General features: G+C 51.4%; 1 protein-coding gene across 1 annotated transcript in view; it reads right to left on the bottom strand.

Moving 5' to 3' along the window:
• Tspan18 (tetraspanin 18) overlaps positions 1–14,443 on the bottom strand; it is a 141,202-nt gene extending 126,759 nt beyond the window's left edge. Inside the window, exon 1 of the mRNA XM_036184484.1 lies at positions 14,203–14,443. The gene's annotated coding sequence lies outside the window, so the exon portion shown is untranslated. The remainder of the gene's footprint in view (positions 1–14,202) is intronic.
• Between the last annotated feature and the right edge of the window lie 1,811 nt (positions 14,444–16,254).

Raw genomic sequence — 16,254 nt, 5'->3', positions numbered from 1 at the left:
CTATCCATGTCTCCTCACAGATGCCTGCTGCCTGCCTCCCAAGTGGAGAAGGAAGAAATAAACACATCTGTCAGGCTGCCAGGGTCAGGCTTGCAGAAGATGGTGTCCCCACCCACTCCTAGAACACAGAGTATGCTGAGAGCCAAGCTCAAGTTGCGCCAGCCTGGAATTGAACTCACATGTGTCTCCCCATCATATCAAGCAGGCTCTGGTTTCCATTTATGCCCTTCCCATCACGTGGGGACAGTGGACACACAGAAGTGATCCCCCACACACCTGCTCCAATTGTATCATCGCCCCCCAACCACAATGAAGGACTGGTTGACTACTGCATCATAAAGCAAGAGGAAGCTTGTCTTCTGCCAACAAATGTCTCAGCATGTTGGGAGGGCTCCAGCCTAGAAGTGCCAGGGGACAAGGCTGTGTCTCTAACTCACTGACCTTGGCCAAGTCACCACGCCTCTCTAAAACACATCTCCTTGTCTTTAAAATAAAGGGGATCTGAGCCCGAGATGTTTTCTAACATCAGCTTTTCTTCACTGGCTCGTCATCTTCCCAGGGTGTTTCACAGTCACTGGAGACTCTCCTAATATATTAACGCTCACAGAAGTGCCTTATGGAGGGGGTCACTGCTGGCCAAATACAGATGGAACTTAGGTTTTGAGGGAAGAAAGTCATGATGCAGTAAACCAAACTGTGGTGGGGGCTGCAAAAGAAGGCGAGTAGGGTGGAGGGAGGAAAAGAGATGCCTCACCAAAATGGAGCTATCATGAGAATCAGCTCATATGTGACATTGCACAACCACAATATTTAGTTAGGTAGGAAGATAGGTAGGTAGTTATGTAGGTAGTTAGCCTGGCAAATATATTTTCCTTGGTTTCCAAACACCTGTGGGCTCAGGCAACATTATTTGCATAAATGCTGATCTCAAAAGCCCCTCAAGAAAGGACTCCATTTTCTCCACTTCTCAGCAGACACCCACACAGTCTTCCTCTTTAACTGTAAGGAAGAAAGAAGAAAGATCGGTTCAGAAATGTCAGCTGCTAAGGAAGGGTCAACACTGAAACATGCATCTCTAGGTGATCGAGGGCCCAAAGAGACACTGGAGACCTCTCTTAGAAAGAAGACAAGGCTCATGAGAATGCCCTGAGGAGATGCATCTGCTTGGGTTCCTGGCTGAGTTCCTGAGTTCAGGAAGCTGAACAACAAGCCGTTTCCACAGCTGTCCATCAAAGGGCATGGGCATGTGCTCACAGGGCATATGTAACTGAGTTCTAGTTCATAGCCCCTTATCTTAGTTACTTTTCTAGTCTGTGATAAAACACCATGACTAATGCAATTTATAGAAGGAAGAGTTTTGGGGTCTAGGGGAACAGGAGTCCATGACCAACATGGTGGGGAGCATGGCAGCAAGCAGGCAGGCATGGTGTTGGAGCAGCAGCTAAGAGCTCACATCTGATCCACAAAGAGGAAGCAGAGCAGGGTGGGAGTGGCCCAAGTCTTTTGAAACCTCAAGCCTGCCCCCAGTGACATACCTCCAACAAGGCCACACCTCCTAATCCTTCCCAAACAGTTCCATCAACTGGGGACCAGTTATTCAAACACAGGAGCCTATCGGGGCTATTCTCATACAAACTCCCATATCTACCACATAAATGTTGAGGCATTTCCTATTCTAAACTTCCAGGCATCCTGACTATAGGCCACAGGTCCTCATCCTTTGCCAGCATGCTTCATGTACTTTCTCCAATGGACTGCTCATCTTCTTTGTGAGTTCACTGCTGCCTCACAGAATCAAACAGTACCATGAAGCAACATCTAACACAGCACTACATACATACAAACTGAAGCCTAAACAGGCTGCTGGCAGCTCTTCCACAGTGAATTGCATTCAGATCACCCAAGCAGACTCTTCAACATTCTAATGTCCAGCAAGGCACCAGTCCAAATCTGGAGCACCACCCAGACCTCTGGGCAAGGAAGACGTCCATGGATGATTATTTGTGGCATTTAGCCTAATTCAGACCTTAGGTCACATGGTCACATAACTAGCGACAGATTCCTCAGGCCCTTGGCTGTACCTAGACCCTCCATGATTCTGTCAATTTGTTTTCTTCTAATATTGCCAGACATCAATAATTGATCTTGGCACTCCTTCCAGCTGTGGCTGGATAAAACAGCCCTACCCACCCATTGTAGGGCTCAAGGCAGACCCTACTAATTGATCAGCACTGACATTTGAGATTAAAAAAATATGCACGTCCGCCAGGTACTATCACAGCATGTTGCTCCTCATGGAGCACTGGTCATCAAAAGCCTGGCTTCTCTCCCAGTACATCAGCCTTTCTGAACCCAGAGGGATTATCAGAGACACAGAGAAAGAATTGGGCCTAGCCTGATCCAGTTCTTTTTCTCTGCTGTGGTAGAGTTTTGTTGTTGTTTGGTTGGTTTGGGTTCATTCTCCCACCCTCAGGTTTTTACAGATGACAACAGGTCCAGAGAGGCCTAGTGCCTTGCTTTAAGGTCACCCAGAGAGTCTGTGGTAAAACTAGAACTTGATTGATATTGCATCCCAACTTCTAATCTAGGGCTATGTCCCCCCACTCCATGGAGCTTCTCCTGGTCCATTAGGAACCCCTGGAAAAGTCACAGCTAGGGCTGGTAGCCTCATTTCACTCTACCTAATCACACAGCTCACTTCTTCCCTGCTAAGCAGTAAATAACAAGTGTCAGCCCAGACTGGCTGGTGACTGGGCTCTCCAGGCAGACAGGGCCAGGCCAAGAGCAGACCCGCCTCCTTCTCGTGCTGATCCTGGGCTTTAAGAAAGAGATTTGCACTAATGCGGCTGAGATTGGGAATCCAACATCGCTGAAAATTGCCCTTTTGCGAGGCGCTAATACACACATCCCTGAGGAAAAGGCAGTCCAGTGGAGGAGGCTGTGCAGAGGTGTTTCTGTGCAGCCCAGGAGACCTCTGTTGTCTCAGGCTTCCTGTCTTTATTAAGCTTTGCAGACAAGCTCACAGTGTGTCTGGCTGCAAACGAAACCCAAGCTATCTCATTTTCTTCCCTCAGCCAGGCCAGGCCCTCCTTCTCACATCCTCTCCTCCCCCATCCGTGGTAGAGATCAAACAAGGAAAACAAACTAAAAACAACCTAAAATCTTGCTAGTATCTGCAAGTCTGCCTTTTGGAAGCTAATCCTGGGTCTTGGGATGGTGTTGCAATGGGGCAGCCTCCCTTGAGAGTTAGTGGGTGCTCTTCTACTGAGTTGTAGGGCAGAGGGTCTTGCTGGCCTGCATGGCCGTCAGCAAGAGAGGCAGGACCCACAAGTTGCCAGTTTGTGGGATTTTCCTGTTGCCCCTGGGCTGGGAGGACAAACAGCGTTGAGGCCAGGGCAGCTCCATGTCAGAGGACTGGAGGCAGCTGTGTCGGTGCTCAGCAGCATCCCACACTCAGCCGCTCTGTCTTCCCAGCCACACCACCTGCTCCATCACTACCACTAAAGCAAGCAGCAGGGTTTTGTTCGGGCTCACACCAGCCTGAGACAGCACGGCTAAGTGTAACCACTGCACCACAAGGCACTTTCAACTACCACAAACTAGCAGGGAGGGTGTGACCTACCCCTGCTGTTCCCACCATCAGCCTCCTCCACCTTCAGGCTCCCCCCTTATTTATGACACAACCTTTGCTGGTTAGTGTTTTGTCAATTTAACACAAACGAGGGAAGAGGGTCCTCAACTCAGAAACCTTCCTCATTGTGGCCTGTGGGAATGGGCACTTCCTTGATTAATAACCCATGTAAGAGATGGGCAGTGACACCCCAGGGCAGGTGGTCCTGGGAGGGATAAGAAAAGTAGCCAAACATGAGCCTGGTCAGTAAGCAGCCTTCCTCCCTGGTCTCTGCTTCAGTTCCTGCCCTGACTTCCCTTGAAGATGGATTGTGATGTGGAAGAGTAAGCCAAATAAATCCTTTCTTCCCGAGCGCAAACTGGGGCCTACCTCTTGATATCGCCCCAAGGCACAGGCTCGGGGAAGACACACATACACATAGTGCCTAGACATGCATCACCAGTTCCTGGGTTTTAGAGGAGGCAGGCTGCTGTTGACGACAGCCTGGTAACCAATAGGAGGCAAGACTCCAGATGTGCATGAAGCAGATGGCCAGTCACTGAGAGAGACTGCCTTGTAAGACCCCCCTCCAGACTCAGGGACCAGGCAGCGCCGGCAGGAAAAGGCAAGGAGAAGCAGCTCCCTGCAGGAGAAAGGTGGGGAGCTGAGCAGGAAAGCCTGCTTGGCCTATCAGTGTCCTGGCTGAGACACAGACACCCAAAAAGAGCCACAGCAATGTGAGGGTTTGTAAAACAGGAAGTGGTGAAGATCAATGCTGGAGGGACTGAATGCCCTGTCTCCACCTAGCTGAAGGCAAAGACCTGGAGCAGGCTGATGGAGACAAAGACCTGGAGCAGGCTGATGGAGACAAAGACCTAGAGCAGGCTGATGGAGACAAGGACCTAGAGCAGGCTGATGGAGACAAAGACCTGGAGCAGGCTGATGGAGACAAGGACCTAGAGCAGGCTGATGGAGACAAGACCTAGATTAGGATGATGAGACAAAGACCTAGAGCAGGATGATGGAGACAAAGACCTAGAGCAGGCTGATGGAGACAAAGACCTAGAGCAGGCTGATGGAGACAAAGACCTAGAGCAGGCTGATGGAGACAAGACCTAGAGTAGGATGATGAGACAAAGACCTAGAACAGGATGATGGAGACAAAGACCTAGAGCAGGCTGATGGAGACAAGACCTAGAGTAGGATGATGAGACAAAGACCTAGAACAGGATGATGGAGACAAAGACCTAGAGCAGGCTGATGGAGACAAGACCTAGAGTAGGATGATGAGACAAAGACCTAGAACAGGCTGATGGAAACAAGGACCTAGAGCAGGCTGATGGAGACAAGGACCTAGAGCAGGCTGATGGAGACAAGGACCTAGAGCAGGCTGATGGAGACAAGGACCTAGAGCAGGCTGATGGAGACAAGGACCTAGAGCAGGCTGATGGAGACAAGGACCTAGAGCAGGCTGATGGAGACAAGGACCTAGAGCAGGCTGATGGAGACAAGGACCTAGAGCAGGCTGGAGTGTATTTGAGGACAGGAAGGACACTGTGCATGCGTGGCTGTGTGGTGATATCCCCACCCTCAGACTCAAGTCCTCAGTACACACAGTGGCTGAAGGGAGCACCCACATGAAGTACCCCCATACATCACCAGATCCAGGCAACTGTTCCCTTTCACGTTAGGTCTTTTGTGTCACAGTGTCCAAAATACACAACAGAAACAAACTTCAGGAAGGTACATTTACTTCAACTTGTGCTTTCACAGACTTTCAGGCCCCCCAGTGTCCAAAAAACAGTGCCACTAGCAGGCAACAAGCATTCCAAACAGCCCCGAGGAAGGCACTTCAGACAAAACTGTAACACCTTACTGTGGTACAAGCATGAATTTGCAGGTTTTCAGGCAAACCTCATATCTCACTCCCCTTTTGGGGCCATCTAGCAAACACCATAACTTCTGCACCTTAGGTCTCCACTCTGCAAAGCAGGTGTAAATTCCCGTTGTAAGGAGACTGCTAGGTACCACAGGACATAGTGTGTGGGCCCAGTGGGTCCTTGGCAAGAGTGCCAGTGAGTGGGGAAGGGTCCCGGTGCACTGGCTCTCCTCTTACTGCTGCCCCGCCCTCAAACTGAGGCTGTGATAGCTCACCCACAGTCACACAGCTAACCAGGATTAAAGTTTGATCCCAACCTGTGGGACTGCAAAGCTGGAATCTGCCTCAGCTTCTCACAGCCCCATTGGAACACAGAGAAACATTCCAGCAGCTTTCAGAACACTTCCTTCTAAAGTGTTTCATAGGAGTCCATATGTTGCTCACCCAAAGATGTGTGTGAACACACATGCAACTTGGTTTGATGATCTTGTTACCACTATTACTATTTTCCAGAGAGAACCTTCCACCAAGGCCTGTACACACACACATACACACACACACACACACACACACACACACACACACACACACACACCCCTCAAACAAGTTTGAATAGATGTTTATATGTGGTTGGACTACTTGAGACAAAAAATTAACCATTATTTAGATTCTATGACATGGTAACTACTTTCTTAAAAGAATATGTTTATTTGAGCTTATTATGTGGCATTCATCAGTTGTTTGTATTCTTCAAACCACTTTAAAAAGAAAAGATTATCAAATGAAAGGGAGGATGTGTGTGTGTGTGTGTGTGTGTGTGTGTGTGTGTGTGTGTGTGTTGTGTATAATTCCAGATATTAAAAAGAGGCTTACCCTCTTAATTTATTTAGACAAAACCCAAAAGATGCACAGCTTTGGGCTTTTCTTCCCCTCTTCAGACTCTGAGGTGAACCCAGTGACGCTGTTGTTGGATGAGACACTGAGATTCACCAGGATTCATTTCTCTTACGAGGATGAGACATTCTCAGAAGCTCACAGTGGGGCTGGAGATGGTTCAGGCAGTAATGCGCCTGCTATGCAAGCCTGAGGCCCTGAGTTCAGATCTCCAGTACCCACAGAAAGGCTGAATGTCTTTACCCCTGGGATCGAGGTGGTAGGATCCACTGGGGCTCATTGGCTGGATAGTCTAGTCAAATCTATAAGCACCAGGTCCAGCCACATTTTAGACCCTGTATCAAAAAATAAGATGGAGACCAATAAAAGAAAGATACCCAACATTGACGTCTGGCCTCATTGCACATGTGTACACACATGTGCCTAGACATGAATAAACACACACACACACACACACACACACACACACACACACACCTGCCCACAGTTTATACAAGAGTTTGTCAGATCCAAACAGAGCCAGACGCAAGGCACTCCCAGTCCAGTGCTCTCTATAACAATAGGTGGAGGACAGCCATTTGCAGGCTAAGTGTGAGCTATAGTCTAACTCTTTATTCGCTTTGTAATGATGCTATATTTCCAGGCCTGCTAGGGACCCCAAGCTCAGAGCTTGGGCCCCTCACGTTACAAGTCTTTAGACAGAAAAAGAAAGAAGGTTCCCAAGCACCCCCAGGAAGCTCAGCCTATGCTACAGCTCTGGCCCATTGGCAACACCGAGCAACCTTCACCTGGCCGGGCCGTGCTTTCTCACAGGGTGTACTGGCAGAGCCTCAGAGGTCACTGCTCCCCTTGGCTCCACAGCTGGCTTTCTCAGCAAGAAACCTTTGGGAAGAAGCATCAAACAACAACAAAAAGGCCCTTTGAAGAGCAACGCCACAGTCTGGAGGAGTGGAAACGGCCCTCCACCTTCACCTGCTGCTGACCAAGTTCACAAAGACCACAGGAGGGGCCCGGAGACTCTTCCTGACTACGCCAAGTCCAGGCTGTTGGACCCTACAAGATAGAAAAGCCAAGATGATGTCTGTGGAGACCAAGGTGGGTTGGGCCGATAACATGGAGAGGCTAGAGAAGACCAGGACGCCATGAGAGGCAGAAGTCCCATGGGCTATTTGCTGAGGCATGTGTGGCGCTTCAGTCCCTTGTCAGGGAAAGAATGACTGTGGCCATGCGTGCAGCTGACCGAATCCATCACAAATTCATGCCTCTACCTCAGGCAAGTGAGCTGTGCTTCCAACCCACTCCCCACCCCTACCCCGTGCATGCCTGTGGTGCAGCAAGGGTTCCTGGGGTTTTGCTGGAAGGTGCTGCTCTTTCTGGCAGCCCTTCCCTTGACTCCTCACCAGGAGGCAGGCTGGAAGTATCCAGAAGCTGGAGTCTCTGGAAGCATCCTTTTGTGTGACACTAAAATTGGTGACTAACATGTGAGCTTCCCCTGCCAGGTGGGATGATTGAAGTGTGTTTTATACAGTTGCTTACAGAATCCTCAAAGGACTGCACCCCAGCAGCCCCTCGAGGGGAACTCACTTCTGTTTCATCCATAAAGTATTGGCCCTCAAATCCTTCATCAGGGATCTGCTGTTGGAATTGGTCCACTAAAGCAGAGCAGGCAGATACAGGGTGAGTGAACGAATGCCAAGCGCAGAACAGTGTGTAGGAAGCCACTACATGTTAAGGGATTTGGTAAAGGACAAATATCAGTCCTGGCTGCCAGGCTGACTATGGACTTGAACATAGCCATGTGGTTGTGTTCAGACATGCCTGTCCCTAACCCCTATGACAAGTTGCCCCTTCTGATTCTTGTACCTGGGAGGGATCCAGATGTTGAGCCCTCTAGCCTCCCGGGGTTAGAGCCTCTAAGAGATGGGCCTCTTTTCTGCTCTTTGCATCAAGACCTCAGTCATTTCATGTGGGGTCCACAGGAACATTCTGTTTAAGCTGAGCCAACGACTCAGCTCCATTCCCATAATTCCTATGGGTGCCTCTTAAACCTGCTTGGAGCCATAGCCTCAAGCAGAGCCTGCTCCACTGGCAGGGTCCCTGAATGTCAGGAAGCAGGTGGCCCAGCCTGCTCCCCAGGAGGCTGCACACACTTGGCCAGCCTGAAAGCAATCTGTCCCCATAGTAGAGATGGCCATGTGGGGGCGGGGTGGGTGGCAGGGAGCCATTCATTCCTAGCAGTATCTCTGGGCCCAGGCCCCATGAAAGTGGTAGTTAACTCCAAATCTATCTCCCTGCTCCAAATCAAAGCTCTGTTAGTTCATCAAGAGAGCCCAGTCCTGAGGTCACAGTGGTGGGAGGTGGGCAGGATCTGGAACCTCTCACCACTAGCCAGAGTCTGTTCCTGTGTTAGGCATCTGTGCCTGTATTGGATGCTGTCTAGCTGTTCTTCTGGAGCTGCCCCCTTCTCTCTTACTCACACTGCAATGCACACTCTGCATCTCAAACGAGTTTCTCTCCCTTCACACCCCTGCCTTCTCCCTGGACTTCCAGATGAGTCCAGCACTCTTGACTCCCTAACTCCCCACTCTCACAGAGATGAACACGAAAGAGTCACCCTATGAGGGTGGAAGTGCTAGGGACCAAAGTGGCTACTGGAAGAACTTGGAAAAGGTTCTGGAAAGTTCTCAAAGCAGTAAGTTTCAGCAAGCCAAAGGAGGCCATAGAGTACTGGGTGCAAAGTGAAGAGATGGCCGTATCACTTGTCAGCCCCTTTGGCTCCACACCCTGCAGCGTGCCACAGGCCCAATACGATCACCTGGAAATAATGTCTCCATGTGCAGATTGTCCAGTCAGAGTCAGCTAATGATAAGCCTAATGTTTGAAGGGCTGGTGACCCAGTCGTCCCAAGGAGCCTTGAATGTTCATTTCAGCACTCCGCTGCTAATGCCATTGTCAAATTGGTTTCAGCTACCCTTGTGGCTGGTTAGGACCAGGGGACGGAGCTGGCCAATGTACCAGAGCTGAGTGGTATGTACCACCTCCTGCTGAAGCATGGAGTGCCTGCTGGCATTACCACCATCCTCTCCTTCTGTGGTGACTTCAATGCCACCTACATGGTTCAGAAGAGCAGCCATATACAGGCCAAGGTCACCATCTCAAGCACCACAAAAAGCAGAGATGGAGGCCAGGCCAGCAATGCACCTCTTCCTGTTACAGCCCTGTGTTGTTTCCTAAGATTGTTCCCCTCCTGTGAGCAACCATGTCCCCAAAACTTTTAACCCACCTTTAACCACCAAGGTGCCTAAGTGATATATGCAAGATGAAGGGAAAGATTCCCAGAAGGTGCCCTGAGCAAGAATGGTCAAAAGCATATGTGTGTGTATGGGTGTGTGCAGGGTGTGGTCCAAATTTAAAGATCCTTACTGGAGCTCTGGGGGTCACAGGAAAAAGTATCACACAGTGGCTGAGCACATAGGATGAAGAGCCAAGTTGAGCTAATCTCAAATCCCAGCCCTGTTGCTGACTCCATTTTTTTTTTCAGGGCCTTATTCTCCCACCTGTAAAATGGGAACAATAGCTAAAGTCCCCAGGGAAATGAGATGATGCTGTGTGGTCTAGCCCTGACTTATAGGAGTAGTCTCACAGTGTCTACACCATGCAGATATCACTGTTAAGATCACCTAGAGCAAGTCTTCATAGGGAAGAGGCGTAGTACATCCTGCACTGTCCCCTCCCAAGCAGCCTGAGGAAGCTTCCCCAGACAGGACAGTGGACATAGTCCCCCACACTGCACACCTCAGACCTGGCTCAACCCACATCCAAAGAGGAATCAGGGTCAGCTGGGCAAAATGCAACCCACAGAACCCAAGAGCATTTAACTGAAAGTCCAAAGTGTTTTAGAAGGAGAGCTGCGGCTGGGGTGCTTTTGGAAGCTTTCCATCAGGCCAGCTTCTCATCAGCACAGGTGGTCTTGGTACCCAATTACAATGGGAAACAAAGTGGACGGGGGAAGACCGGCAGGTAACGGCTGAGGGACTAGACATCACATTGGCTATCCTGCAAAAGTGAAGGGCTACTATAAGAATAACCACCGGGAAATACACTGACCTAGTGAGGTAAGAAAGGAAGAAAACAACTGGACAACCAACCTCTTCACATTGTCTTCCATCCCTAAACTACAATGGGAAGGTACCAGTGTTTGCTGTGTGCTAGCTAGAGTGCTCAGTATTTTACTAGGATTATCTCACTGATGGTCTACTACAGTCTGATGGGAGATATTGTTAGTTCCATTTTCTAGAAAATGAAAGACACCAGAAGTCGAGTGACAAGCAGGGTAGACAGCATTTAAACCCAACTACTCTAATCGCCATGCAGTGATTTTTCTAAGCAAATAAAGAGCCTGAGGTTCAGAAAGGGCAGTGACTTAGTTGAGGCCACACAGCCTCATCTATGATAGATCAAGCCTCCTAATTCCTGGTTCTCCTGTTTGTCTACTGTATCGCATCTAATTTCTGAGTGTACACACAAAGCTTCCACTCAGGAGCCTGTTTCTGCTTATGTCCAACCCAGGAGTCTAGACTAGAGAGAGCAGGATAATCAGGCCCCCCTCCCCTCCCCAAAGCCTGGCTGTGTCAGCTACAGACCTGAGGCTCACCATCTCATTCTGTCTTTCTTTGTAAAAATAAGAAAGCAAACAAAACAAACAAACAAACAAACAAACAAACAAAAACACTTGTGATCAGCCCCACTTGATCAGATGGAACACGGATATTACTCCAAGGTGCTAGCCTGTGGGGCAGGAGGAACCCAAGCTGGCATGTTTGCCTGAGAGCATCGGGTTGCAGAGACCCTGATCAGTTGGCATCATCTGTTCCCCAGGACCAAGTGTTGGGTTCTGAGCTCTCTCTGTGGGGTCCCAGCTGAGCTCAAACAATAGTTCCTGATCTCCCTTTTCAGTGGCTGATGAAAAGGGCCAGAAGAGCAGCCCCCTGGAAAGGGAGGGGCTGCTAAAGTGTGCAGTCCAGTCTCAAGCCCTGGCTTTTCTCAGGGAATTGGGACTGCCAGGCAACCAGAGAAAGACACCTGCACTGGCTGGTGCGATATTCCTAGCAGGGATGAGTCACAGCATTACCCTCTCTCTGCTCCCAAACTGCCCCCAAACACCAGTGTGTGCATCGGTCCACACAAACTGAGCGACTACCCCTGGGTGTGAGCCCACTGGGTTCTAGTACCAGAGGCCAGCAAGAGGAGGCCAAACAGCCTGGAGAAGAACCCCCTGCTGGACTAGAGGCAGCATCCAGCATGGCTGTCCAGATCACCCAAAGGCTTCCCTGGATTTAAGTCACAGGCCCCTCCATCTCCAGAGCTATTTACAGACAGAGAAGGAGGGCCACAGGGGATGGGGCTCATCCAAGGCCTCACTGATAAACTGGCTGGCTGGATTTCAAATCTACTCTTTTCCCTCTACCAGCCCCTCCCACAAACCTCCCAATCCCTTGACTCCAAACCCAAACAGCCCCGAGCCCAGAGCACTGAAACGTCATTTAGTTAAGAAGGGAGCTATTTCCAAGCTGGTGTGGAAGTTATTAAAAGGTTGGGGTTCTTTCTGGATTCATACCAAGATATCCTACATGCATGCCCAGAGGTCCACTTCTACAATGCTCCCTGGAGCATCCGTGATAGTTTGGCATTTTGGATTTGGGGACAGAGAAGACAAAGAAATGGGTCCAGGCTTGGATTACGGCTAAGTCAGAGACTGGGGAATTTACCTGGAGTCAGAGACTGGGAATTTACCAGGAGCAGAGACATGAGCAGCCCTAGAGGGTGGAGAGCCTGTACTCTCTTCAGTGTGGAGGTTGGGGTGAGTAAGGAGCAGAGAGGGAAGACAGCATCCCAAATCCACAGGCCTTAGAGTGGGGGACAGGCTAATACCCAGGTTCCAAGGGTGAGGGTATCCTGCCAGGCTTCCAGCGCGCGCGCGCACACACACACACACACACACACACACACACACACACACAGAGTCACTAAAATAAAACAAACCAAACACTTCTTTTGTTTTCTGGCTCCTGGAATGCCTTAAAGACAGATCCAGAGACAAGGGCTTCCCCACCCTTTCCTTTGCCTCTTTGCCTCGGCCCTGTGATTCCACAGAAGCCAGGCTGAAGTCTGATCTCAGACAGAAACTTTGTCCTGCACAGAAGCGCTGGCTACATCTAATAAACACACATGGCTTTTACCCATGCTGAAGGCAGGACCCCATCTGTCTCTTGAGGACTGAGGAATCACCTCATTTCCATCACCTTGCAGGGGTTTGTGGGGCAGCTGGGATGGTGAGTACAAATTCCTAGCAAGGACACGTGAAAACTTCCAGTTACTCTGAAGCCACGGTCTCTGGTTCTCTCAGTACATCAGTACTCTCTCGGGGTGGAGAGAAGAGAGACAGACTACAGTTTAGAGAGAAAGATGAGGCTCCAGCCCCCCAGAGTCCCCTAGATATGAACAGCGCTTCACACAACCAAGATGACACTTTCTATAGACTCTGGAAGTCAGCATGTCCCTTCCCACGGGGACGATACAGGAGTCTAAGAGTATGGGAAGGAAGGCAAGTTTTCACCAATACTTGGGACGTGATCAGACAGATGTGTGTGGAACCCAGGAGATGGGATGCTCTCCGTGATTGCTGGGGAGTGTGACCCTTCTGATGGAACTATAGAAAATCCTAAGGAACCCCACCACCCACCCAATGTACCTGTGCCCAGAAAGAGAACGAGTCCTGCCCACCACACCCAGAAATCTGCCAGGACCAGGACAAAGGGAGCCACTTTTACAAAAAGGGTTGGGTCTCAGTAACTTCAAGTAAATCCCAACCAATGTTCTATCCCATTGTTTCCATGCCAGCTCGCTGTCCATGTAAAGTTTCTTTTGTTTTTGTTTTTCTGGGTGTAAATTGTTCACTCATCCTTGCCAGCGGAACATGAAAAATCATCTCATGACACTGATCCATCTGGTCGTCGCAGAGGCACCCCACCCTCCGCCCGATTCGCTGGGGCAAGGTGGGGCGCTCCTCCAGACAGACCCCGCACACGTTGCAGTGGTGCATACATCTGTGGAGCTGCGGTCTGTTAAGATCCTGGGCTGGGCTGGGAAGCCGATCCGGCCAAGGAAGTGCTCCCCCTGGCGAGGCAACTATCCCGGCGTAAGCAGGACCCTGATCCCGCGCGCGCCCACCATGGCCAGCCACGCTGGGAACCCGCGGCCACCACACCCCATATCTGGCGGCGGGACCCGCCCGGCAACCTCCTAGGTCTCCGCATCCACAGAGCTGCACACCTTTCAGCTCAGGGAATGATAGCCCGGGTGCGGAAGCAAATTCAGGCGCGCTCTCCTGGCCGGCCACCAGGGTCCCAAGAAGGCGACACGCGCTCGGTGCCCCAGCACGCCGGCGATCCGCCGCGCCCAAGCTGGGTTCCAGGCCTCCCATGGAGACCTGTCAGCGCTCCGGGTCACCTGGACGCACCCCTTCCCTCCCGGTATATCACCGGCCGACACTCTGGACCTGAGAGTCCCACCTGCCGCCCTTTTGTCGCCTGAGCCCCCGGGCGCAGAATGGCTGCACCTGACCCGGGCGAAGTCCGCGACCCGGGGTGTGCTCGGGGTCACACAAGGAGGCGCTGTCCCCGCCTCCAGGGGAGTCTCAGCAGAACTTAGTGGCCGCTTCCCCGAGCGTCCTGAAACCCACACTGGTCCGAGATCTCCCCTGGAACGCGCGGGGTCCCTGAGCCAGTACGCACAGAGGGGTACAGTGGTCCAGTCCTACCTGGCAGAGGCCTGGCCACGGGGGAAAGTTTCCCCAGGCGCAGAGTGCGCTCGCAACTTGCGGGGCGCCGGCAATCCTGCACGGTGGCACTGGGCTAGGCGACGAGGAGCGGCGACGCCCGCTGGGGGCCGGGGCCGAGAGGCCTGGCGTTGCTGGGCTTCGGAACAGCTTGGAGCTGTGTCCGCTGGCAGCCTGCAGCCCCTGAGACGCCGGCGGCAGCTGCAGCTGCTCGCCCGCCACCGCCGCCGGCCACACCTCCCGCCACCCTCCGGCCCGCCCTCCCGCTCCCTCCGCCCTAGCCTCCGCCCCTCGGTCTCCTGTCGCCACTACTGCCGCCTCGGTGCTGACGCGTCTATAGGCTAACCGGGTCCTTGTCTCCCCACTCTAGCCCTCTCACCCGGTCCTAGCATATGGTCTCCGGAGTCGAGATTTCCCCATGGCCCCTGGACCCCTAGCCTCCTCCCCATGCTCACTCGCTGTTTGAATTTAGATGGCCGGAGGAGGGCCAGGGTGGCATGCCAGACTAGGACATTTATTCCTGGGGAGCTTTCTCCGTGTCACCAGCACCCTTGGGTGTGACTGCAGGGCTGAGATGTGGGATCCTCCATTGCGACCTTGCCCCTTGGTTTTCCACTCACTGCCAGGAAGTATTTGATGGGAACCTGTGCGTCAAGCACTGTTAAATCTCATTGCTGGTGACTGCCTCTGGCCTGGTGAGTCTTCCCAACTCTGTCAGCTGTAAACCACGGCCCTGCTAAGGACTAGACCTGAGGCTCTTGTCTCACCCACTTCCCCACCCTGCACAGGGCACAGCTAACCTACGCCATACGGGGTTGGGGGGGGGGGGGACGGCATACAAAATTCACAAGCAGGCATGTAAGAATCACAACCTAACAGAAACTGCTATGAGAAGACTCAGATTGCAACTCCTGTTACCTCACTGGCAGCAATTATCAGTGCCCAGCTTTGACACTTCTACACCAAACAGTCTTGTGTGTGGGCGCGCGCGCGCGCGCGCGCACACACACACACACACACACAGGAGTTGAACTACACTCTGAAAGAGACTTCAGACTTCTTGGCCCACTGATCTCACTCAGTCCAGACACAGACAGCCTTGAGTGTGAAAGTTGGTACGGTCAAGAAGCAAGACTGAGTTTGAGTTTTGAAGGACCTATCCTTGCCCACATTCCAAGAAGTAAAATGTCTTAAGGTCTCAGGGCTAGAACCACTTCATAGAGTTGAGAGGAGGGATTGCTAAAGGGGCATGCAGCTTGAGAACAGGTTTCTGTTCTTCAGTGGCCCTGCATGGGTATGGAATTCTGTCAATATATCGAAATCTCTCCAGCTTCCCACACTGGGTCAAGGGGAGGCTGCCCCCTCTGGCTGAGAACCCCTGTAGGCTCTGAACTCAAGGATGCTTCTGTAAAAGACTGCTGGCATGGGCCTCCTGGGACCACGGAGAGAGGCACCACAGAAACTCCGTGAGAATCAAATCTTGAGTGAGGGCCTGGGCTTGACCAGAGGGGGAGGCTTTGGAAGATTTAGCTCTGGTAAGAGCAGGCAGAGTGGCTTGGGGGAAGACGGTACCGGTTGGGGACCAGTAAGACGGCTCACTGGCTAAAGGTGCTTGCCACCAGGCCCGAGTTGCACCCCGGAACCAACTTAGTAGATGAAGACAGCACAGGCTGGCTGCATAACTCACACCCAAGGGGGACAGTGATCCCAGCTCTAGGCCTCAGTCTCCTGCCTCCTTCAGAACATGGACCTAGCCCGGCCCCAGTGTGAAGGCTGCCTGCTTAATGGCTTTCTTGAAATCAGCACTTATTTTATATTTTGTTTTACTTAAACGAGTTTGTTTTTAAACAGTGATATGTTATACCACAGCCATAAATGGAAAAGCAGTGTTGGGTTGCTATAAATAGAGGGCTATCATAAAACAAATACAGTGTGAATAAAATGGTGTCATTAAGCTGCAACAATGGATCTTCAGTCACAATAAAAGAGAGTGTAACAAGATCCCACTGGCTCTGTTTCCTAAGAAGGGCTGAT

Source organism: Onychomys torridus, chromosome 4 (genome assembly GCF_903995425.1).
Source record: "Onychomys torridus chromosome 4, mOncTor1.1, whole genome shotgun sequence".
NCBI classification, from domain to species: domain Eukaryota; kingdom Metazoa; phylum Chordata; class Mammalia; order Rodentia; family Cricetidae; genus Onychomys; species Onychomys torridus.
This window is presented reverse-complemented; position numbering and strand designations above follow the sequence as displayed.